This window comes from Xiphophorus hellerii, chromosome 9, assembly GCF_003331165.1.
Source record: "Xiphophorus hellerii strain 12219 chromosome 9, Xiphophorus_hellerii-4.1, whole genome shotgun sequence".
Classification (NCBI taxonomy): domain Eukaryota; kingdom Metazoa; phylum Chordata; class Actinopteri; order Cyprinodontiformes; family Poeciliidae; genus Xiphophorus; species Xiphophorus hellerii.
The window spans coordinates 10,192,022-10,217,684 of NC_045680.1; the positions used below are offsets into that span (position 1 = coordinate 10,192,022).

A 25,663-nucleotide genomic window follows, 5' to 3' on the forward strand; every position below is an offset into this window, starting at 1 on the left:
AGAAGGATGAACAGCAATTTTGAAGACTTGGCACAAATTCTCAATTGGATTTAGGTATGGATCCTTATCGGCCCATCCTAGCAGATAAATATTCTTTATAAAAACCATTATACTTTGGACTGAACTGCTAGAAGGTGAACCACCACCCGAATCCCCACAGCATGAGACTGCCACTGCAGTGTGTCACCACGGGGATGGTGTCTTCAGAATCATGTGGAGAGTTAGTGTTCCTTAACTCTACTAATAATAATAATAATTAAAAAAATAAAGGGCTGAATACATGTGCATGAATGTTTAAGTTTTTAATGTGAAAAATCAGCAAGAAAGATGTAGGAAAAGAGAATCAAATTTCTTTTTAATTGTAATTCAAATGTAAAATTGCAAAAGAATATTTATTGTTGCTTGTTGCAACTTTGTGTTTACAGCACTGACATTGTTTGCACTAGTCTACATCTGTGTGTGCTTTATTTGTGATCACCTTTCTACCCATTCTTATTTATATTCCTCACCCCCCCCCCCCCCCCGTCTTTCTGTCCAGTTCTTTATCTTTATCCCGCTATAGTACCATGTACTTAGTAATTCCCTCGTAGCCTTTCTTTTTTCAAGCTCCCCCATTTTTTTTTACTCTGTGTTGTTCACCCACCCGCACCTTTGATTGCCCTCACCTTTCCATTTTGCATGTGTGCCAGGATCTGAGGGCCAACGACACAGTGTACAGCCCAGTGGCCTAAAAGTGAATACTTACATAATTGCCAACTGTCTCCAATCATTAGGGGCAGCCCTTTAAAAAGATATGCTTTGCCGACAGCTGCGTCCCCTCGCCTTTGCCAGCCTTTCAAATCGCATTTCCTTTAAAGTGCTCGTCCATATTATTTTTAACCCTAAAGCTGTATGTGCAATGTAGACAACAGCAGAAATTTATAAAGGACACATTTGTATTTAGAGTTCTGGAATATGAAGTAGATATAAAAACATTAAGAACAGCAAGCCCGACTCCATGTTTTTTATCACAATAAGCTTCAGCTTAAGTTGATATGTCTAATACAATAGGCAGGTGCAGCCAGTGTAACCACAAAAGAAAACTAAATGTAGTTCAACTGCACAAAACAGTAATAAACATAGAACTGATCTGTTGTGAAATATAACAAAGCATTATATGACACTGATGTGAACATTTTTAGTTTAAACTGTTTTAAAGTCAGCTGAAATAGAACAGTGTGCTGAAATAGTGTACATCTCTAGATGTTAGAATTCACCATTAAAATGACATAATTAGCTCATGAGGGTCTTTCTAAAACATGTAAGGGAGCAATAACCAGTAGAAAATTCACAGAACTTTATCCAGGAAACCTCAATATTCATAGTATATTACAGTTTCAAATAATTCAAGTTTCAAGTTGAGATCATTTTTGCGCATTTTACCTTCATCTTTTACTTGCTGTGTTGGTGTTGTTCTTTGAGAAACCAACCTTACCCATGTCCTGCTTCTTTTTGAATTTGTATTCTTTTTTTAAAGAGTGTATATCTATAAGAGGACAAAGATTACTCAATGAAATAATTGGGTGTATTAGATTTTTTTTTGTTCAAACCTTAAAGTATCTCAATATTAAAAAGTTGGACTTTGCTTAATGCAAGATAAAAAAATACCAAAACAATTCAGATTCAATCCCTAAAGCAGCATCCATTTATAGTTATTGTGTTGATGTACTGGATACAAGCCACCTCCTTGTATCGATGCAAAATGGTTGCTCTTTACATTTCTGTTTGGTTGCACAAGGTATTTCAGTAATACTTATTTTTTTAAACCCAGAGGTCTTTTTGTCCAATCTTGTGCATGAAATGAAATGTGACATTTTCTTGTGAGATATTAAAAGTGATATACATTCATATGCAACTCATTTGTTTATAAAACTACTGACATTTCTTTACCAGTTCCTGCTGAGAGAAGAACGTACATTTCATTTCCTTGCTTTCAGAGAGACCTTGCACTGTATGCTTAGTGACAGCTGGGTCAGGTCCCCACATATTGAGGACACAGCTGCCCTGCAGACATGTGCTCATGCACAGAAACACACACCCCCACACGCAAATGCACGCACACACATAAACGCAGACTCTCATGCACACAGCAAGCGAGAGCAGGAAAGCAGAGCAGCGTAGAGAAACATACAACCACATTTCTGCTGTCTGAGATAAAGCGTATCTGCAACAAGTATTCAGCAAGAAGCATAATGTTATACTTATTGATTTCACATCAATGTGTGTACACAAATTTTAATTAAAGAGAAAACAAATTGTTATTGAACTTTGTATGCTATAAAACCAGGTTTGAAAATTATATTAGGAATTATATTAGGAAATTTTTATATTACATGAATTTATTTTTGGACAAAGAAGCATGTAGGATAGTTTCCTTAGAAACTACCCAACATGCCCTTCTGATTGGGGCATCAGTTAAATATGACAAAACTGAAAGAAGTTAATAATGCTATAACTTTAAGCACCTATAAATGGACTGAAATTATATTGTGCTTTTCCAGTGATACTGACCCCTCAAGTTGCAGATTGGTAGGCAACTTGGGGCTAAGCACTTTGCCGAGGTATAAGATGACTACTCTACCCACTGTGCCACAGTCACCTGGCAATTGGTTAATCTTTAGCATAAAATTTGAATAAAGTGTGTAACATTAAAAATATAAAAAATAATCTCATATGCCACATGTTGTAAAAGGTTATTTGCTAATGTTAACTGGAATTTGGGGACAAAAATGCAATTTTATAACTTGTGTTATATGTGTTTTTATATATAAAAAAAAGCAAAACATTTTTTTTATGTCAGTTATATTCACATTTTCCTCCTCCACACTTTTTTGCAATAATATTCATTTCCATGATATGATCCATGGATATTGCCACATCCAAAACGTTACACACTAAGAAATGTGAGAAAATTGTTTCATTCCTGACAGATGGCATCTGCGTATGGCATAAAGCGTGTAGGTCTAAGATAAATAAAACCTACCATGGCTAATCAAAATCTGGCTCTGTGCTTAGAAAAACGGTGTCCTATTAAGCCTTTTGTTGAGTTTTGAGTCATTATAGTAGATTCTTGCTTTGTTTTTCTTCATATAATGAGTATTAAAGGCCTTATGTGAGAATTAATATGTTTCCACTAATTTTTAGTTTCAGCTCATTCACATTTATTTTTTGAGATTTTGTGACTGAACTACAGTATACTTAGCAGGTTTCATTATTCTAGATGGGAAAATATGTTGTATTCATGAGGTAGCTAACTCAGAATTCATAGCTTACTGATTTATTTGTCTTACACAGAATGCTTCTTTTTCCAAGGTGTAATGCAGAGGCAGTTTCAGAAAGCACTCACTGATGAAAAGCAAATCTAATATAAGAGACTAAAGAAATTACTTTTCTTTTCTCTTTCATGAGACACAAATAAGTATGTCAGAGAGATGGTGTGTAAAAGTCCCCTACCAGAAGCTCCTAGGGGCCATGAATCAACCATGAAGGATAATCAAATCAAATGCAAATGCAGTTTGTGTGAATTTTTTTTCTGCACTTGATGCTTGATGCCCTAAGGGGCCTTTTCAGTTGTAAGAGGAGGGTCTGTACATAATGATGGGTCACGCTTGAGGGTCCTTTGTAAACATGGTGAGTGGGAGTCCTATTCTTGGGGACAAGATGGAATTAGCCCAAGACAAAGAGAGGTGTGAGCAAGGAGCAGGAGGATTTCTTTTGCAGCCCGACCAAAACCACAAAGACAAATATCATTAAAACTCAACACCACCAAAGAAGTCTTTCTGATTTCTTGCAATTCATCGCATGCATTTATAATAAAAAATGCTTGGTATTATTTTTATACGTTAAACCTTTTACACACTACAGGAAAAATATCCCGTTTTAAAGCCACAAAGACTAAAAACTTTGAAAGTGTCAATTGTTTTTTTCCAAAAGATACAGTAAGTAAGATTTAAGTGCAGACTTCTGAGTCGTTCAGTCTTGTCCTCTAAAACGGGTAGAAATAAGATTCCTGACACCTGTGAGCATCAGAGTAACTATGCTGGTTATAACCAAAGCAGAGACCTTCTGTAGGGGAGGTTGGATTTCATACTCTGATGACCTGAACCTCTGATTCCCACCCATTGCTCCAAGCATGAAATCAGCATGCCATTATCAATTGTTTCAATCTAGGGATCTAAAACTACTAGAAGTACATAATTTTCACAATTAGTTGCTAATTTTATTTTATTTATTTTTTGTTTTGTTTTGTTAAAAACTGTTAACAGAGTTGATTTTGTTTTGTTGAGTTGCTTCAAAACACAAATGAAAAAGTTTCAGGATTTATGTTTTTCCTAAGAGTCCTTTAGTTTGTAGTTAACACACATTTCCTGTATTTTACTAAAAAAAGGCCATTTTGAAACTGGCTTAAGATATATAAGATATCTGAGTGGTGCTCTGGTTTCTTCATCAGACGATGAACAGCCGTATGCTTCAAGTCCTTTGGTACCTGGCCCAATGTCAGACTGCGATTAATTAAGTTAAGACTAAAAAAGACTAAAAAGTCTCAGCGTTGGAAAGATCTCAAATCCACACAGTTTAAAATGACACTACAGACTACTGTATACGCATTGATTCACATTAAGGTATTTATCAAATATTTACATATTACACAGGTACATAAAAATGTTTGACATACATCAGCCCATCATAAACTAGAAAATGGTGAAGCAATATTATGACTGTCCACAGTGAAGCAAGACAACTAGAAGAGTGCCAATCTTTTGACAGTTCTCATGTGGTTATTAATTACAATGGTCTGGTCAGTATTGGTTCATATTTTACCATTATTCAGTGAGAAAATGCCCAAAGCCATAGGTGGTAACCAATCAGTAATTGACATGTAGTTGCTGTGAAAAAATGTTTTTGGAATTTGAGATCTTTGTACAATAGAGCAGTGGATTACTACTTATATATGTATAAATAAGTACACAGTGTAAACTACCCCTACAGTGACATTATTTTCTCTGTTGGATTCCTCAAACAAAATCTTTTGTTCAAATATGTAACGTTTTTAAATTATTACTCTAAACTCTCATTTTCTTGCTCTATTTTTGATTTTCATTCTTTTTTTTTGTTGATAATTTTAAAATACATGAATTTTATCTAAACAAAGAATTTATTTGAGGAAGCTTTTTCATTTCCAAGGTTAGGAGCTATTAGTTCTGTGGTTTTTTAGTTTAATATTTTCAGTATGCCAATGTGCACATATTAAGAAAACTTTCAGACTCGTATCACCTTTTTTGTGAATTGCCAAAAAATAAAACAAAATGAGTGTTTTGGGTAAACTTTTTGACTTATGTGAAGTTAGCATCCAGTTTGAACAGTCGAATTAAAAATGAAGTCACGTTCAAAGCAAAAAGATGACATTCAAAACCACGTGGAATGAGGCTGGTTCATCACAGAAGGATGCCAAGACAGTCATAGTCAAAAGCAACACCCTAGCAGAAAAGAGCAAATGGGCTCTAAACATGTTGAAAGGCTTACTACAAAGAGATCTTGAGTTTACTACTCTTGGAAAACCTCAATAGAAGAGAGTAGGAAACAATAGTGGGTTAACATGATTGTAATTGTGGCTTTGAGAAGGACAAGGAGCTTTCTGTTGTCTTTGCTGTTCCTTTCCCAGTGAAGGGGAAGTGAGGCGTACTGATGACAAAAGTGACAAGTAATTGGGAGCACAAAGGAGCTGGTTAACCATGGCCCTAAACTTCAGGAAGTGTTAATCAACTGAATCCTTAGGCAGCCAAGCTACTGTGCAATTTTCGCCCGGAGGTAGATTGGATTTTAGCAGCTGAAACGTAGCAATGGGCAGATTGGGTTATAAAGGATTTGTTAAGTACGGCTGATTTGCTTGATTTGCTACTAATATATTTATTGAGACTTCTTGTCAGAATTTCTTTTCTTCATTAGAAGATAACTGGAGCTTACATTCGTAATGTAATGCTGAAAAGATCGAACAAAAATGTACTGTTATGTACAAATTATTCCTGTCCTCTTTGTTGTGATAATATTGAAGACACTGGGTTGTACTTTTTTCCACTTTAGACACAAAATAGTTATGATGCGCCTTCACCCTCACAGCTTAAATAACACATTTTAGATTTGTTTTATCCCTATGTGGCACAGCCATGAAAGAGCATGACAACCACAGGATCCATTTAAAACATCCAGATTAAATACTAAACAGATTTTCTGGGCACATTATAACATCTCTGTGATTCCAGTGACTTGCAGTGGAATTTGCGGGTTTGGGAATAATGAACTGCCCAATCTGTGTGTACACAAATGTATCTTTAATGAGTAGTGTCCCAGTTGTTCAATTCATTACAGAGGCTGTCTAACGCTTTCATCCTGTGCTCACCCATGTATGGCCTCAAACCGTGTGTGTCACAGAAGTTGCTTTGTGTGGCTCCCTGTGTGTGCAAGAGGAAATAGTGAAGGGTTAGTTTTAAGTATGAACACATTTGTATTAAATATTTCTGCCCTTCTAGCTTGAGAAACCAGCCTTAATTAGCACTGTCTGCCCTAGTCAATGCCATGCACGCCTGCCCACAAATAGGCAACAACAGCATGAAGCAAGAAAGAGCCTTTTCACCTTAAAGCAACATTTTCTTTCCCATGTGCAATTTTCGTAAGGGCTCACATTCAAAAGGATCCCTTGTTTCCTTTCCTTTGGAAGATGTTGACTTCCAGCCGCTGCACTCAGACACAAGCTTGAAAAAGGAAAATCCTCATTAATTTTTAGGCTTCCTGGTAAATGGGTCTTGTTCTCAGTTTTTTTGTCTCTTTTAGGTGGACGCTGGGTAAACTAGTTAGGAATTGAGATTGAGAGTTTTCATGGAATGCACTTCTTTCTAATACATTCAGTGAGCCCCTCTGAGGGATCAAGTTCAAGCTTATCTGGCTGCTTTGATTGAGATTATATGTGTTGGCAACTTTTTTTATCTACTCACTCCTAATACTTAAAACTGTTAACTCTATGGGAAATCTTTGAAGAGGAACTGCTGTGACCTTAATTAAACATATGGAAAAACTGGGCACACGCACACCCATGCACGCACAGATACACAGCTTGTAAATGTAAAGCAGGCCTATAAAAATATTCCATACATTTTCTGTGGCCAAAGGCTCCCTCAGAATGTTAAGAATTTCATTTGATGTTTCAATAAAGTTGTAACACGGCCTCTCCTGCTGCTAAGACATCTTTCTAGTTTCTTGCTATTGACTATAGTCAGTCATAGTGTTTAAAGAATCAACATTGATCCAGTTGTAGTCAAGAAAAATGAAACAAAATTATTACGATAGTTATGTTACTCTAGTCATCTGACATACTTTGAACCAAGCAAACAAGTTATGCATCACAAATTAAAGAGTACCCTATAATATTTGTATTGTGTTATGAAAAGTTCCTGTGCACCACTTATAGTTTTGTGGAAGATTTCTTTTCTGTAAAGCTTTGACCTGCCGAAAGTTATTTTAGCCGATGATGATTTTTTTTGAATAAATGTAACACTGGAATATAAAAGAACAGCAAGTAATTTTTCCTAGGCACTAATTAATTGTGTATTTTGGAAGCAGAGGCAACATTTTGCATGTGTGCATGTGTTTCATTTCTAAACAAAGATAAGTTGCCCAGGAAATTAACATTTTAAGCTGTGCCACAACTTCTTGTGATGGCAATTAGCGTGGTTAGCATTGCTAACTGTAAACATCTGTCTACATTTATATTTCCTAGAGAATGGAGACTTTCCGAATTTAGAACATTTAGTGACAGACCGGAGATTAAAATGTCAAAAGGATAAAGCTTAGCAACTTCGCTGTAACAGGTTTCAGATTTTCTATTGTTTGCAATTTTCTTGCTCTCCTGACTGAAGTTAGACATGCACCATTAGAGAACATAGTTTTTAGTTTCTTACATGTTTTTTTTTTTTTTTTGCTTCTTTGATTTGCTTTTCAGGCATCTCACTGAGATTTTAATAACTTAAAATACCTAATACAGAGTCTATAACAGTGTAATACAAGGCAAAGTGGATAACAATTGTCAAGTCAGTAAGTGGTATGGTGTGATAGTTTTTATAGTTTATTTTAGAATTGTATTCACAAGGCAGTTTTGAAGGAAAAGATCACATCCACTTTCTTTGTGGTCCATACGAATAACAGATAATGTACATCAAACCAACAAACCAATACCTCAAACACAGCTCTGTCTCTGTCAAACTGCTCCTAAAAAGTTTTTTATGGAAAAGATCTGGAGTGCAGTCTGAATAAAGCCCGGAAAAGAGTGAAGAAATATGACACTTTTATACTTTTGATAAGGAATGTATGATTCTGAGCACAAAATAGAGTTAGTGATGCCACTGGTCTGCAAGCTCAGCACCAAGAGCCACTGATGCCGTATTATTAGTGTGCAAGATGGAGTTAGTTCAGTCATCACCCAGTGTGAGGTGGCGGCTGTCTTTGCTCGTCTGGTTGCTCCCCTGCTCCTCTCTCACTGCAGTACCAGCAGGGAGTCGCCTCCCAAAGCCTGAAAAAGACACACTCCATTAATTCTACTGCAGGACCCAGACACAGCTCAGATGTGCGATAAAGGAAAGAAAAAAAGAGATAAAACATCCAACTAAACTAAAATTCACTGAACAGCACTTTTGTAAAAAAAAAAAAAAAAAAAGAAAACAGAAAAAAAAGACATATACATACTCTATATGTTTGTGTTCAAGCACACATAATTAAGGAATGTATTTCAATCTTTGTGAACTGAATTTTGAAAAGAGCCATAATTCAATTTGAATTAATATTCTTAACTTGCAAAATTCAACAAGAGACACATCACTAAAGACACACAACATTTATAAACATTTGAATTCAAATGTTTTGGCTAGATATTTACCAAACAGAGTTTATGGTGATAAAGCTGCTTCCTTAGTTTTGGTGTTTGAGATTTAACCTCTAATACTGACTGATGGTTTGACACCATCATCCATAACTAAATGTATATTTGCCACCCTTCCTGGTGAAGTATTTGCAATGTACTTGTAAACTATCATATAAAATACATGTTTATTTTGTTTCTGTTGCACTCGATGTTGACAACAACTGCCGTTTTGTGCTCTAAAATATTCCTTTCTAATAAAAAATCAAACTGAACCCTAAAATGTTCTTCCGGTGATTCATATAAGTAATTTTCTCTGTAGGTTTTTGGACTTTTGTTTCCATTCAAGAACACATTAATGACCAGAGAAGTGTGGGTATTGATTTATGCTTTTTCACAGGAGGGACAGGAGAGCAATCAGCCTCTTCCTCATAACATACGGTGCATCAAAATAATTGGCAGTGTCCAATTATCCTGTGATTCATGTTCAGGAGATTTGACAAGCCAAGTGAATCCAAACTTTTTTAATCAGGAAGCCTCAAATATGAATTACAGATGGCTGACTGAATAAAACCCAGCATTGAGAAATGGCACAAATACAATCTAGTTACAATGCCACAAGATTTCAGTTATTTTTGCCTTTTTATATGCCTAAATGTTTCATATAAACATGTGTTGAATCACTCAAAGAAAACTTGGCCAAAAACAAAAAACAAATAACTGTTTTAATAATATATTTTTAAGATCAACAAGAAGTATTTCTAAAGACCAAAAACAATCTGACCCTACGTAAAAAAAAATCTAACAAATTGATTGTTCCTTAAATCTGACAACCCTTGACCTTGACAACTGGCATTGAAGCGTTTCACCTATGTCAAGCAATTTTGGCCCACTATTCTTTGCGTAATTATTTTAGTAAGCAAGCGTGAAGGGCTATGAAACGGCATCCTAATCAGAATTAAGTCCAAACTTTAACTTGGGCACATAAAGCATTTTCTGTCCTCCCATACTTTGGACCATTGCCCTGCTGCAAAAACAGATTCTCTTGATCTTCAGGTCAAAAACTGATGGCCAGACGATTCCCTTAAGATTTTATGATGGAGAGCAGAATTATTGGTTTCATCAATAATAGCAAGTCATCGAAATTCAAAAACAGCAAAGTAGGCCCAGACTATCATGTTACCAGGAGGCGATTACTTCTTCATATCAGACCAGGTTGAGTTGGATTTTTTTTTTTCTCTGAAAATATTAAATCACCATTTGAAAACAGTTTGTTTTTGTTTTAAACTACCAGTATTTCATACTGGTTGGAATAAAACAATTCAAAACTGATACACACTGTGATTACAATTAATCCTGATCAACTCCTTAGAGAATCTTGCTCCATCACAAGATAATTTTATACTAAGATAGATGTGTATATAATTTGTCTTTTGTAGCCCACTCTAACGGATTAAGGATTCTACCCTTGACTTCTGTCCAAGTCTTGCAGTTGTGTTTCCGAATGCATGAAGTGTCTGAATTAATCAACCATAAAGTAATGAGGCCACATGAAAATGTCAACATCAATTACTCATATTGCATGCACTAAAAAACAGCACAAACAAATGTAAAAGAAAATGACTAATGGAATCAAGGACATTCTGTATCTGTTTCAGGTAGGTCGTCCTAATTATGAATCATATCATTTATGTTACCCAACATGAATTATTGTCACACAAATGTTTTCATATGGTGTAGAAATCCTACTTACGTTATTTAGAAAAATAATGTGTATCAAATCAAACTGTCTGGAGCCCACATAGTTCAGAGCAAAGTACGTTATGGCAGGTGTGAATACCCATCTAAGTTCTACAAAGAAAGTTATACTTAGTTTGTAATTTGCCTTTCTTCAGCTATTAGCTTTATAGTTTCACTGTCTATACACTCTATATAGACATATTTGCAATGCTTTTCAATTCTAGTCAGTACACTAATATGAACATATTGGCCAATGGAATGTGCAGAGTCCTGCCCTGAGGACACTGTAAACAATGTGCACAGCTGTCACACCCACCTATTTCCAGAGATGGACACTGAGAAAATTGGAATAAGTAACAAATGTCTAACATCAAGAACCCACATGAAAGATCAAGAACCATGCTCAAACACTTTACAGGGTAAGGACACAATGACAGGTCAATCTTGAGATAGAGCATTTGAAAAGAAATGTCTTCCAACCATGAAATGTCATTGCTGTCAATCACTAGGCAGATTTAAACTGGCATCAGAGATGGTACAGAGTGGCTTCTGTCAGTTAGGGCATTTCATTGTTGCTTTTGAAACAGAAGGACCTTAATGCAAACAAATAAATACAAAACTATGCCTGGGAGTCTATAGTTTGATCAATGTATTCAAGCCCATGATCACATTGTCCATTTAATTCCAGTCAGGGAAACATGGTGCCTTCACCTCAACACAGATTCTTTATATCTGATAAAGCCAAGAAATACTAGGTCATTTGTGATACTTCTAAACTAGGCTAGTGGAAGCTCTAAGATGAACATGGTGGTATAAATTGAAAATTGAGTTACGGTATACTCCTTAGCGTGTTTGTGACACACACACACACACACACACGCCAACACACAATTCTGAAAGAACACATAGGCAAATAGTTCACCATGTTGAGTTGTTAACTGAAAATGTTGGAGGTTCTTGGTTTGGATGGATTTAATAAATAGGTTATCATTTATGATTTTTGAATCTAAGAAAAAAAACTGGCCAATTTCAGCTTCTGGTCAATCAACTAGAGCATCTCCAGTTTTCTGGTGAAAAAGTTTGTTAGCTTGTTAGATGTACTGTTGTATAAAAAATGTTATTGGTCGGTTTGACAGCTGTTCCTGCTGCCATAAATCAGACAAGTGGCTAAATGTTACCAGCTACTTCAGAGCTTCAGATGGAGTACCACATCAAGGAAAAAATGCTAGTTGTATCAGATTTCTCTAAATACCAAAGCCACTAAAGTGGATCATACCACTGTCTGATTGCAAGGGGAGGGGAGATTTGATGTTAATTATTTGTTCTGTTTTCTTTTTCTTTGGACACATAGTCCTCTGTGTTTATAAAAAAAAAAATGTTTTTTTTTTTTTGTAGGTCAATTATTACTACTTTTCTGACTAGTGTTTGTCACTCAAGTCTAACAATCAAGTCTTGTTGTTTGCTGTTTGGTATTTTTTTTTCTTTTTTTGTGAAAACAAAAAAAACCCTCTGAAAGCTAACCCCCACCCCTCAAGTCAAAATCTTTATTTTATATGTAGTGTATTTACAGTATACACTGTATGGTGTACTTGAAGCAGAAATCCCCGCATATAATTAAAAAAAATTCAAAACTATTTCAAAGTAAAGTTTTAAATCTCAAAATAGCAACAGCAACTGGCAGACTTAGCTCTTCAAGAAAGAGATAACATCTTGTGTTCACTGAATACGTATTGATTCCATTCACAGCACTTAATTGAGTTAGTCTCATAAAATCACACTAAATTACACAAAATATGAAATGTAATGTGTTGGATTATGGGAAAGTATAAATACATTTGCTCTGCAAAACAGTTAAAGCTGTTTTCTTGCTTGCAAATGGCTAGGACCTTAAATGCAAGGCAGTGAATGTCAATTTCACATGTAAAAAGACAAATACTTACATGCATAATCTGTTCTTCTCAGTCTCAAAACAGAATTTTTTGCAGCACATCATTTAGGTGAGATAAATGACAAACTATGAGCCAGAGAGGGAGAAGCTACATTAGCTTCTGCTTGGATGAGCATGTAGGGCACGGATGCACCACGCGCCCTGAGGTGAGTGTAGAAGGGCTTTTTTTTCTCTTTTTATATATACACGTCAAGCAAGCTTCACTGCTTTCTTGTGACATAGCTCCTGCCTTAGAGAAGAGTTGGGCCTTTTCTGAATTACTAAAAAACACATGTATTAGTATAACTGATTAATTGTTTAAAGTAAACATAAACATATTGGTAGTTTTTTGTATATAGCATCAGTAGAGGTTTAATCAGTTTTGACTAAAAGCATTCAAAGCAAATATTTATTTAGTTGCATTTGAGCTGTTTTGATAATGGGCTAGAGCCTATTATCTAGTCTTACTCATACTTTAAAAGTTATTCCTACCTGATGGACATTCCTTTAATTTAAGAGAAATAATGGTTAATTTTTTTTCTTCTTCAACATCGGACATTTCCCTTCAAAAGTATTGATATTGCTCATTTCCATTCCTGACAGACTGATTTCAGGATAAGGAGAGATTCTTCTTCAGCAGGGTCCCCGCGTCTAGCTTGATGGTAAGGTGGATGGAAGTGAATGTAGAACAATACTGGAAGACAAACTGTTATAACCATCTAAAGAGACAGAGACAGAAATTCACCTTCCAGTAAAGCAATGCACTACATAACAGCCAGGCTTCCAGTGGGATGTTTTAGATTCATGCCTCCATGTGTTAGAATCACCCCTTGACCTTACAGATTTAGATCCAATTGAGGATTTTTGGTGAGACTGTAGAGTTACTTTTTGCATATGCTCCCCGTCCAATCTGACTGAGCTTGAACTGTTTTGCTAAATAGCTCCAAGAAACATTTGCAAATATGTCAATCTGTGGATGTGCAAAGCTATTTTGAGACATATCCAAAAGGACTTGTAGCTGTAAATCTTGACTGAGGGGGCCTGATATATATATATATATATATACAGTATATAAATAATTGAATGCTATGTTTACCAAGACCATCATTCTTTGCTTTGGTTTGGCTTTTAGATGATTTCAAAAAGTCAAATAAATATAATTTTAAAATATAATGATAGTCCAGATTACAAGTCTGTCTGTTATTTTGCTTGCATGAAATTGAAAAGTTTGGGTACAGATGCTTTAGGTGCCATGCATGGGGTGGTGTTTATGCAAATGGCCCGGGTTGTCAGAAGACAGTGCTGAATTTAACATACTGAAAGAGATTTGGTTTACTCTGTTCTTGGGAATGTGACCTATCAAATCTTCTGATGGAAATGAGCAATCCAATCCTTATTTCTTGTTAGAAATCCTTGGTGAGATTAGATATATAATTTGAATATGAATAAGACTATCTGGGCTAATTATAACCCCTCATTCAGCTACTCCGTTTGCACAGAGCAGTAGCGGTTGAAAAAAAGACTGAAAAAGAAGAAAAAGACAGATGATTGGAAGATGAGCGCAAGGATGAGGGTGAAAAGAAGGAGGAGGGGGTAGGAGGAAAGAAATGATGAGGAAGAAGTCAAAAGATCAATCCCTAGTTTGGGATTATCTGTTCCCTGATAACATCCTGCACCCCACCCACTGCCATGAAGATATGCTCTCTTTTAGGGTAAATAATTCATTTACCTCAACATGCACACTTACACACATATACGCAAAAAGTACCTTCACTCATACCGCATCCCCCATGCAGATAATGCTGCTGGCCAAATTTATACCTAGCTTTGTAGTTACAGTCTCCAAATGCGATTAGCGCTTATCTGAAGAGAGACCAAACTACCGTCATCATCGAGTTCATCGTCATATCCATATTCATGTCTTTTAAACCCCTCTGGAGTAAAACTAAAGGGATTGTAGCACCTGAAAACACTTAGCTCTTAGTAGCGGTGGAATGATTGCAGATTCCTCTATTGAGGTCAGAACTCAGCATAAAACATTTTCTAGAGTTTTATTCTTGCCAAGAAGCATTGTTTGGAGAAAATGGTGACCGTTTTGTACAAACCAAACATTGCAAAAACATGTACTTTCCTTTAGCTGATCAGCATATTTGATTCAAACTAGTTCACCTCAAGATAATAGTATATGCAACAATGTTTCTTCTTTAGAATCACAAATTCGAAATCACAGTCTTCAAAATGCGTGGTGTCAAAAAAAATTTTTTTTTTCATTTTCCTAAGATTAAAGGACACATCCATTATGAAATGAAAACAAATATATTTATTTTTTTATTTGTGAACCTATTCACTATATCTCAGTCATCCACATATGAGTTTGATATTGGAGGGCATTGCCTCTGCATCTTGTTTATACATAAGCAATAATGTTTCAGAAAGTGGTATGTGTATTGGTCTATTTGCTTTTTTATGTACTAAAGGTTGTATGATCAATTCCTGTGGTTCTTATCCAAGCATTTTGCCCAAAACCAATCAGGGCTAATTTGAATCTCCAAGAGTGCTTGACCACAAAGCCTAAGCAGTATGTCATGTGTAATGATGAAATGTACCTCCCATTAGGGCAGAGATCCATGTTCTGCCTAGATTTTTGTGACTGTGTTTGTACATGGCAGGAGTGAGGATGAGACTCCTAGTCAGAGGGTAGCACCAAATTGAAGGGTCAGACCATGAGCAGGAGAAGGAAAAAAAACAACAACTCTGAAGCTTGTTTTACAGAAATACAGCACGGTGAAATATGCCATTAACTACCCCTTACAGGCTGTTAATGTGTAGTAAACCTAAAGTAGTGTAGTGGAAAGTGTAGATCTCAGAGGTTGTTGGTTTAGCTACAAATTATGTAAAAAAAAAAAAGGATAACTTTTTTTTATTTCAAGGACCAAGTAGCTCATGTACATGGACACAGAAAGGCATGTCAAGCCTTTAGGGTGACTTATATGTCCAAAATAACTCAAGGACAAGAACTTTGAAAACAACTATATACTGCATTTCAGTTTAAAAAGGTAGTTCAGGAAGTCATCTGATTATGGTAAGTAGAAAGCCAAATTTATTCAAAACACAACTAGAAACATTGAAATGTTATAAGATAGAAAATGCTAAATTGATAGATAAGAGTAAAATGCTAGATTAAAATATTGTCTAAGAGGTAAATTACAATGCTGTACTACAGGGATGATTAGGCTATGAAAATAGTTATTGTACGTGGGAGGACAAAGAAACGAAAGAAAAATGTTACAGCAAAATAGGTCAAATATCTGCATTCAAATTGGCAGACGTTAAATTGTGTACCTCTCTTTGTTTTGTCTTTTATGTAGCCTTCCATCGTACAACCATAGCTATGTTAAGGAAATAAGAAGGTTGATTTAAGTGGCTATTATTTATTGGTAAAATAAATAATAGCAACACCATAATACTGGCATGATTATTTAGTTTTTTGTTGTTTCTGTCTGTCTTATTTCTTACTCCCACTGATACTTCATTGTGCTTAACCTGCTGATTCTTGTCCAGAATGCAGCCAAACTCCATTGCTTCTGTCTCCACACTAGACTGTACATCTTTTGTTGCTGTATTAACCCTTACAGTTTTCCAGTTCTTCTAGTATTTTGAAAGAATTATTATTGTCCCACTGTGCTATAGAACTTTTGTGTCTACCCCAAGTTAGTTCTTGATCTTTTCTTTGACACCTTTCCTTTATCATCTCACAGATACAGTATATTCTCTAGTGACCTGCCAACAACTGAAATACGCTGTCTTGACAGTAACTATTGGCCTCCTGAAGATAATGCTTCAGCCATTACTTCCTTGTTTTCTGTTTTTGTCAGCACCCATCTGCTCGATTCCCTCTGATGATCAGCAAGCCAAAGGTCTCAACAGTAAACCTCTGAGAAAAAAACTCCAGTAAGTAACAACGCTCCTTTAAATTAAAATTGTTATTTACCAATTTAACCTTCCTCTTTTTTTTCTTTATCCTTTGTGCACTTTCCAATTACATTTTTCAGCACTTTGCTTATAATGGTTGTTTGTCAACCTGAACAAAGTCAAATGATGATTTTAGAAAACTTCTATTTATCACATCATTGTTTTTTCAATTATTTGAATTACTTAGATGATAACATTTGAAGGGAAAGAATATGGTGATTTGTTTCTGATGCAAAACCACAAAATGAAATATGTGGTGAACTTGCAGCTTTGTCTTTTTACATTTTTACTGATCCTTCTTCGTCTGTCATTGTAACTGTAATGCATTTTGAGATACAAAATAGAAGACCTGAAGCCTGTGTCGTGGCTTCAGGTCTTCTATACTACTGTAACGAATGTTTCCCATCATCAACCACATAGACCTACCCTCAAAACCACGGCCTCAACGGTTTTTTACCGCTTCCACCTCCTTCTTTGCTGTGTGTGTGCGCGCGCGCAAGAACTGCATGCAGCGTGCAGCTGCTGAAAAAGCATCTGAAACCCTGATAGCATCATCACACAGGAAAGAAGCCAGAGAGCTAGATACTAGCTTGCGTTGCTAAATTTGGAGGAAAGGGGAGAAGTGGAGTTGAGTGCTGCATAAAATCTGTCTTATTGTGGAAAAGACAGATGTTCCGTGAGCATGGGAACCCATCAAACCTCTTCACTGTGGCTTTTTTGTTGAGGGCAGGATCGCAACGTGTCCTTATCCAAAGTTGATCACTACTAATTAGCAACGATGGGTGTGTAATGTGTGCAACTGAATATATACACAAAGGCTTTATGAATGTATGAAAGGGCAGATGGAAGACTCAGCCATGTAGACATGCATTCACTCCCAACCTTTAGACACTTAAAATAACTTCTGGTGATATGTCTACCCCCTTTTTATAATTTATGATTTTTTTGTATTTGAAGCTGGTGAGTGAGGCAATGGCATATTGTAGTTTCTTGATTATTGGTATTTCAGTTAAAAAAAAAAAGCAAGCATGCTTTTTTTTTGTTTCAGTATACATTTTAGTTGTAAATGACGTGATATTCAGAAAGACCACATTGCACAAGGAATCAAAATGATACACCCTGAAGCATCTTCAAGAGCAAATGCTTTGTGTTGAATCAGAAGAGCCATCTCCCATCGAATGAGAGCATTTATACATTCATATATGTCAATGTGGCAATCCTCTCGTTTACATTTCAGTTTAAAGATATTATATAATTAAAAACGCTGCCCTGCCTCTCGCCTGGAACGTAGCTGGAGATGGGCACCAGCACCCCTCCCGACCCCATTAGGGACAAGGGTGAACAGAAAATGGATGTATGGATGGAAAAACATAAACGAGGGTCAGTTATGCAGAACATCTTTTTTTTTTAGCTTTATATAATGTTATAGTGTTTTTCCCTCATCAAAAGAAAAATACCTAGAGTGTTGCTCTGATTCTGTTATTGAGGAAAGCTTGAATCTCCTCTGGCGGCCATTTGGAGGTGCCTACATGCTTGTTCCCACAAAGTGGTGCATATATCCTCGAAGCTCCTCCTTGTAGCTGTAGTTTCAGCTGAGCTTCCGCCTCACAGAGCTCCCATTCCTTCCCTGCACAGCTCCACCAGACTAGTGGCAGCAGAACTACGCATCTGCTGAACTTATTCCATGAAATACCTCTCAGTTCAAAGCTTTTTAGTAGAAAGTGGAAAGAAAATGATACATGGTTTCCAAAATTGTAAAAAAAATGTTGGTGTTTGAATAAATATTCTCCATTGAAATTTAATTTCATTTATATTGAAGTTAAATTGCCTCCACAAAGTAGTGTTTATTTACAAATGAGTTACATTCTGGGGTATTAAAGGGTGAATATTCGTACAATGCACAGTAATGCATTAAAATTTCTGATTTTCATGTGACAAAAAAGTACACATATTGAAGAGCCTTTAAATGCCACGCACTACATTTTCACATTTATTTAGTGGGCCCCAAACAAATTTACCTTCTCCTCCTTCAGGGAGTCCTGATCACCTAAACTAAAAATGCCACTATTGTTAAAGATTCAATTTAAAATACATTCAATATGAAATGTAGCTAAGTGTATGTGTTCCGTAAAATAAATACAAGGAAGGGAAATATGTATATGGATAAACAATAGAGTACAGGACTAAGCCAGTATATTCCACAACATTTTCTTACAGCTAAGTAAAACACTTTCAACTTCTTTCAGTCTAGTTTTAAGGAGTCCCTTGAAAGCATGAGAAAGGAAAGTTTCTGAAATGTTAAGTTTTGCCTCTATAAAGAGAAAGTTCCTTCGTCCTAACTTTTCAGTAATAATTCCCAAGGCAAGAGATGCATATCTTCTCATAATCTAGTTTACCAATCATCTAATCTAATGTGCTGTGAGTGAACTTTGTTCACACCCCATATGTTCTATCCCTGTCCCCTCTCCCATACTCCCCCTTCCCCTTCTCTCTGACTCCACTCCTTTCATCACTCCACATCCGCAGGGGAGATGTAAAGCTTTTGGAGTAAATCAAGGCTCTCTCCTTCATAAACGCCTGTGCAATTAACTTAGCTCTTTCTCCCTCTGATTTACGGCGACCATGTTGGGCACTGGAGTCGGTCACAGGCCCTCTGGGTTTCAAAAGAAAAGACTCCTTGGCTAACTTCCCTCACACTCTTTCAGAAACACACACTTATGCACACGCATTCACATATGGAACCGCAAAAATTGCTTGCACATACGCAGACTCATTCGCATCTGCTGCTCTGAAAAGAAAATGATGAGTGAAAGGAATAAAAGGGCAATGAGTGAAACAATGCGGCCTAATGACAGAGGAGTTGTTGACTGGAAGCCACTGCTTCAGTTCATCTGACATCGTGTCTTACAAAAAAAACATAATTCACAAAACACTCATGTAAGCTATAAATTGAATCCGTCTACAGCACTTATGTAAAATAATAATAATAAAAAAAACATTTTTTATAACCCAATATAAAACTCAGCATGGTGTAATTATTATTTTTTTAAATGACAACAAATTTTCACATTTTAGGATCAATAATTTCAAAACACTGTGTCAAAATGTTATGAAAATGAGAACCAATACATGAAGCTTTTTGATTCTCATTGTGATGCATGTAAATTTATATTACTTCAACTGGTATTCCTTTCCTATTCTCACAAGACATGAAGACTAACTTCATGCACTTGATTTCATTCAAAATATCACAGTAGTTAAGAAAAGTAGGCATAAATGTGACAATGTCCGCTTAAGTGAAAGAAATACTCAGAAAAGTCTTACACGTGTTGCACAACTCTGCTGCTGAGTGGAGAACACCTGTAGTTTTGGTGGTTTTATTTCTTGAACTGGAACCAACTATATGGGTGTTTTGGACTTTGAAGTTTTCCACGGTATTATAACCCTTCTCTAAGCAAGTTCAGTAAGACTATTTGTAGGTATACGGGGGTGGGGATTTTGCAGAAATGATTGCATTTCTTTTTTTACTGTAAGGTATAACCTCAGATGTTTCATCCACCAACAGTAGTACACTCTTCCTCTGGTTGTTCATAACTATAAGTTACCTTCTATTGTAAAAAAAAAATGGAGCAAATGTTCATCATCCATTTTTATGTTATATGAAACTATCAATATGTTCAATGAAAACAAAAATTAGCAAAACATGACACTATACTTAATAAGGGGAAAAAATATCCGAAAGAGGCTGTGGGCAGTAGGATTAAGGTGAGCTTGTTGAGAAGACGGTGTTACTGAAACAGCTTGTCTCACTTCTGAGAGAAGTACAGCAGAGTATTATGCTGAAGTGTACTTGAGCAAAATATTAACATATACCACACATTAAGTCACTTAAAGTGTTGCAATAGATCTTTGACCGATTAAAGAGCTACTTCTAAATGTGACTGAAAGCACCAGAGTTCCTTATACACTCAGGCACTATTTGCCACATCATAGAATATATAATCGCTCATACATTCCATGTGACAGTAGTTTGGTTTTCTAAAATTAATTTATTTGAGCCCACATATCCTATTTTAATGTATTCTTTGCATTTTTTCATGTAACTAGTATAACTGCTTATGCTTACTAGTTTAGTAAAAATGCAGCTAATAGAGGGGAGTGCAGACCGTGACAGATTTCTGATTTTGTATGCTGCATTTCTTTTTTTTTGTTCAGGTCCTTTGTGTTCTGTTTTTAGAGAAGCTTCTAAATTTAGCTCAGAAACGTCCATGATTTTAATCATTTGTTCCCGAACTAGCCTGTAAAGATCAACTTTCACATCCTTCAAAGGCTTTGTACTTCAAATGCACCCACAAATCTCCCAGTTTGTCACGTTGCGACTCCCAGAACGTCTCTGATTCTATTTGTGTCTCTATCTATCTACTTAAATGCATTTCAAATGTATTGGCTAAGGCCTCTCCCAAAACCAACCCACATTTCCAAAGCCTGCTGCGCCCCCGACACACACTGTTACATACACACACATGCCCCTGAAAAATGCTGTGCCCTGCCCTTGTCTGGTATAGCAGCCTCACACACACTGGCTTCATTCTTCCATGCTACGGACTGAGAAGGTTGATGTGTCTGTGTATTACTGTGTGTTAGAGTGCATCGGTGCATACAGTGTAATGAGCATTGTGGGACGTCTGTATGCGTGCGTGTGGATGTGGAGTGCAGTGGATTAAAGGGAGCAGTTGTGTGTTTCATGTTTTTTCTAGTGATTACACTTTTATATCATTTGTGGTCAAGACATAGACTGCAGATGGACTTCATCCAAGCAGAAGGCTAATGTACGCATAACTATTTGCATGTGACAGACGCAGACAGAGCATGTCGGGATGTGTGCAGGACTATTCAGGCAGATGACCTTCTTCAACCACCTCTCATCCAATACAGAACACCATGTCACCTCGATGTGCCCCTCCTCAAACTCTTCCACTCCATCTCACTGTGATCATGCTTTTACACAATATTTCTAGTCAACCTGAAAGTAAAATACCCACCATTCCTGGATGTTAGGATCACTACTTTGAAGTTCATGACAGGCTATTTCATTTATTTTCAACCATGCTTTGAGCTATTTCCAGCTGAGTGTTTGGGGTCATAGTGTTGCATTAGGATTCAAGACATACTTCAAGACTTACACAAACCTGCTCTTCTGACACGGCGTAACCAATACGGCGTAAAAAGCTTTTTTCATTCTTCTGTCTTTTGTCCGGTGCCTGAAGTGAGACAACCAAGTAGCCATTTAACAATTTAACCTTCTGTTGCATCGTGTTTACAGTTTTGTACTCTTAACGGAAATTATTTTGTTATATGTAACCACACTGACGTCCAGTATTAGAATCATTGATCCCTTTGGGGTTCTTTGTCTGTAAAAAGCTGTTCCAGATTGATTGGGGATCGTTTTTGAAGTAATCTTTAAAATCTATTTTTAGAAGTATAATCATTCTTGTTATTTTGCCTGTGGATTTCCAGCAGATTATTTGTTGGAATGTGTATGGCAGAGAGGTAGCTGTCTTTTTTACACAACATTTAAAGAGTAAGCTTTTAAAACCACTGTCTTTGATTATAATGATCTTTAGTAGAAATGTATGTTTTTGTTTGGTTTTTTTGATTTTTTGCTAAGGTGCACTAAATGAAAAGAAAAAAAGGGAAAATCCAAGGCAGGATGTTTTTACTACAGCAACAAGAGAAGTGGAAGAAAATTTACAATTTTCCAGCACTTTTTTAAAGATGTTTAAAAATCCTTAAAATGTTTTTGCAGTACCCTAATTTAAGTGTTTTATTCATGAAAGCCATATTTAATTTAAGTATATTCATGCTCTGGTGAAAAAATCTATTACATTTTAATTATAAATATACACAAATATGACATATAACCCATTTCCGTTAAACTTCATTCAAAATGATAAAGTGAAGTGAGATATGCTGAGTGTGTTGATGTTCATTAATTGAAACAAAAATGGATACAAGAGAATTTTTTTCTCACCTACATTTATACACTTGGAGATATAATTTAATAATAATAATTTTAAAAAATGAATTCAGAACAAACAAAAAAAAGACCAAGAACTAGCAAACATGGCTGGACGCAGGCACAAGTTCACATTTCCACCACACACATTGAGGAGGATGGTATGGAAAGTATACTATAATCTCAAAATATAGTGATATAACTACTGCATTTCTTCAATGTGTGGGGACTGATTTTACTATTTTTTTTAACGTATTGTGATCAAGAATGGTAAAAGTGTGCAGGATGTTGTAGCATAAGGGTTAAAAAACATAAAACAAGAATTAAAAAAAAAATTCACATACAGATTAAAAAACATAAAGTAAGTGTTTTGTTTTCTTTACTTTTTCACATGTTTGTTTGTTTTGGACTTTATGTGTACTGTCATTCAAACTGTATTATTTTCTATGCCCTGTTTGTTTTGCTTTCTTTAAAATGTAACAAAATGACTTTGCTCTGTGAATGGCAGGACTAGTGAAGGCATTTACATAACAAACTAAAATGTACCATGATGTGCCCTGACATGCTTAAACCCTAAACCTAAAGCTACCCTTGGCTTTCTCTTTTCTTTCACCACTTGGGCACTAAATCAGAGAGACAGAAACATAACAGCAGCTTACCTTGGTGTCAGCCCAAGGCACCAAGCGCTTTCTCCCCTCCCTACATCTTCACTTTGTAGCCCCTGCCAAACACTGTCACCCCAAATCTCCCACTAACCCACCTCCTTATGGCAGCAGCGCTCACAAGGCGACCACAGTGGCATGGCAGAGCCACACGGCACCATCTGCTTCAGCAGGACACGTGGTGGAGGGAAAGGATGGGCTTCCTCCATGTGCACTATCCCCTCAACCTTCTTTATCCAAATCCTTCTCCCTGTTTGCCGCAGCCCCAAACCCCCAACCCCCTCCACTTTCTGCCCTCCCTCTCAAAAAAAAAAAAAATCCTGCCGATAATTTTTAAGGAATGAAGAGTCCCTCTGTGGTTGGATTTATGAACTCTTGTTGTAGTCATAGCAACCAGCTGCAACTTGTATTTTAGGAGGGGAACAGGGCGGAGTGAAAGGGATTTTGGGTGGGGAGAGTGGTAGTGAAATCAATGTGTGTGTGGGTGTGTGCATGCGTGCGTTTTCATGGTGTTGGTAATGTTGTTGGGGGAGTCCTGAGGAGAAAGAAGAGGCATTGTTGTGTTGGCATTCAGTGTGTCAGCAAATCAGAGTAATTGCTTGGTCTTTATAAAAGGAGATGAGCTAAAAGCTTGAATGTGTGAGATGCATTTTTAAAAAAAAAGCTCCCATAATAGAGGCTAAAGGGAATAAACACTTGGTATTTATATTAACTGTTGTTGAATATTAATTTAGTCTCTTTTAGAGGAAAATAATGAAAGGGTCAATTCAATATGCCTGCATGGAAGCATGGGAGGCAAATGTTATTTCTAGCTGTCCCTTCACAATACATTTTAGGTGCAAAGAACTTTTTATGTTTACCTCCCGCTAGCACCTCCATATCATTTGCCACGTGCAAATTCAAGAAACATTCTCTGTGTGATCTGTTTACTGTCTCACTGGCTGTGTTTCTGCAGCTCACTCTGGGATGTATATATCTAGCTTTTAGCTTCTTATCAAGCTCTTGCAGCGTTCCCTGTAAAGCTCAAACTCAGCCACTATACAGACATACTTGCTGTGAAAAAAGAGAGAAAGGGTAGAGAAATAGGAAGGGAGGGGAAAAGAAAAAAAAACTCCTGACACCTCAGACTCCACTTCACAGCCAGTGAAGGAAGAAAGTGAGCAAGCCGCTAAGCCTTTCCTCCCCATAGCTGCCTGCAAGGTGAAGATATTGCCGCTCACATTTGGACAGATGCGGAGATCCTTTTGCATTGCGTGTGTATATGTGTGTTTACTTCAGATCTTCAGCGGTAGCTAAGAATTTCACATCTTTATTGTCTGTGATTGTTTAATTCAGATATTGTGCTTTCTAGAAACAAAATATTCAAAACAAAATTTCAAATGTGTTGTTCCTCTTGAGTGATATTTCAATTTGCGCACCGTTGTAGGCAACTAAAAATTATGTCGACATTAAGGGAAAATTGGATACTTGCTGAGAACAATAGATGCTTGCTGAGGTCTATGTATCCCAAATGGCCAATTTTGAGAGCCTATAAATGGTTTTGCTATGCTCAAATTTCTAATTGCACAGCAGGACTGTTTGAGTGCATGCTATGAAAGGGTCTGTGATTGAGCTGCAAAGGGAATCAAAACAAACATACTGTTAAAAACGGCGGCCCTATTGGGTGTAAAGCTGTGCACTGTGTCAGACAGTAGCAGTATAATCAAACATGACATGATCCTATTGCCCTCCCGATGTCAATTGCTATTGGCAAACACTCAGGATCAGAGTGAGGCCAGGCAAAAGAGAGCGTAGTCATTACTGTTTGCAGACTGCAAAAACAATATTAAAAAATAAATAAAAACAGCAGATGAAATTACACAAAACGGATAACTTGGAGGAAGTCTTACTGTGTTGTCCAAACCCTAAACTCATGACTTATGCACTTTCATGTTACATTATATTTAATTATAGATCATACTGGGGCAGCCCTTAACAGAGTCTGCATGCCTCACAGGTACAAACAGTTGAATAATTCAGGAGCTGGCATGGGGTAGGATGTGGTGTGAGTGCAGTGGGAGAAAAAGCCCGCTCTTATTCAACTCTCAGCTTCATCTTGCTGCGGGACAAAATGGAGATTGAGCGAGGTTAAATATCTGATTTTTACCAGCTTGTCCCAGGCCTGAGCCACTGGAGGTACATGTATCCGGCAGAGAGAAAGAGAGAGAAGAAAAATACATCAATGTTTTAGTTTACACCAGACTGACAGCAGCTGGGTGGTGTTTTATTTTTAATGCCAGTTCATGTCATCGGCAAACCACTTATGTGCGAATCGATTCAAACACAGACCAAGCTATAAAGCACACAGTTATGTCCAGAGTTTTAGACTTTAGCATGTCACAAATGGAGATTTGACTGCTTTC

At 36.6% G+C, this 25,663-nt stretch overlaps 1 long non-coding RNA gene across 1 annotated transcript; it reads right to left on the minus strand.

The window, feature by feature from the left end:
- Positions 1 to 8,132: 8,132 nt before the first annotated feature.
- On the minus strand, positions 8,133 to 23,371 carry LOC116726223 (uncharacterized). The gene is made up of 2 exons (XR_004340562.1): positions 23,259 to 23,371; positions 8,133 to 8,599 (listed from the first exon to the last, which is right to left on the minus strand). It is a non-coding gene; the product is annotated as an uncharacterized LOC116726223 (long non-coding RNA).
- Positions 23,372 to 25,663: the final 2,292 nt, after the last annotated feature.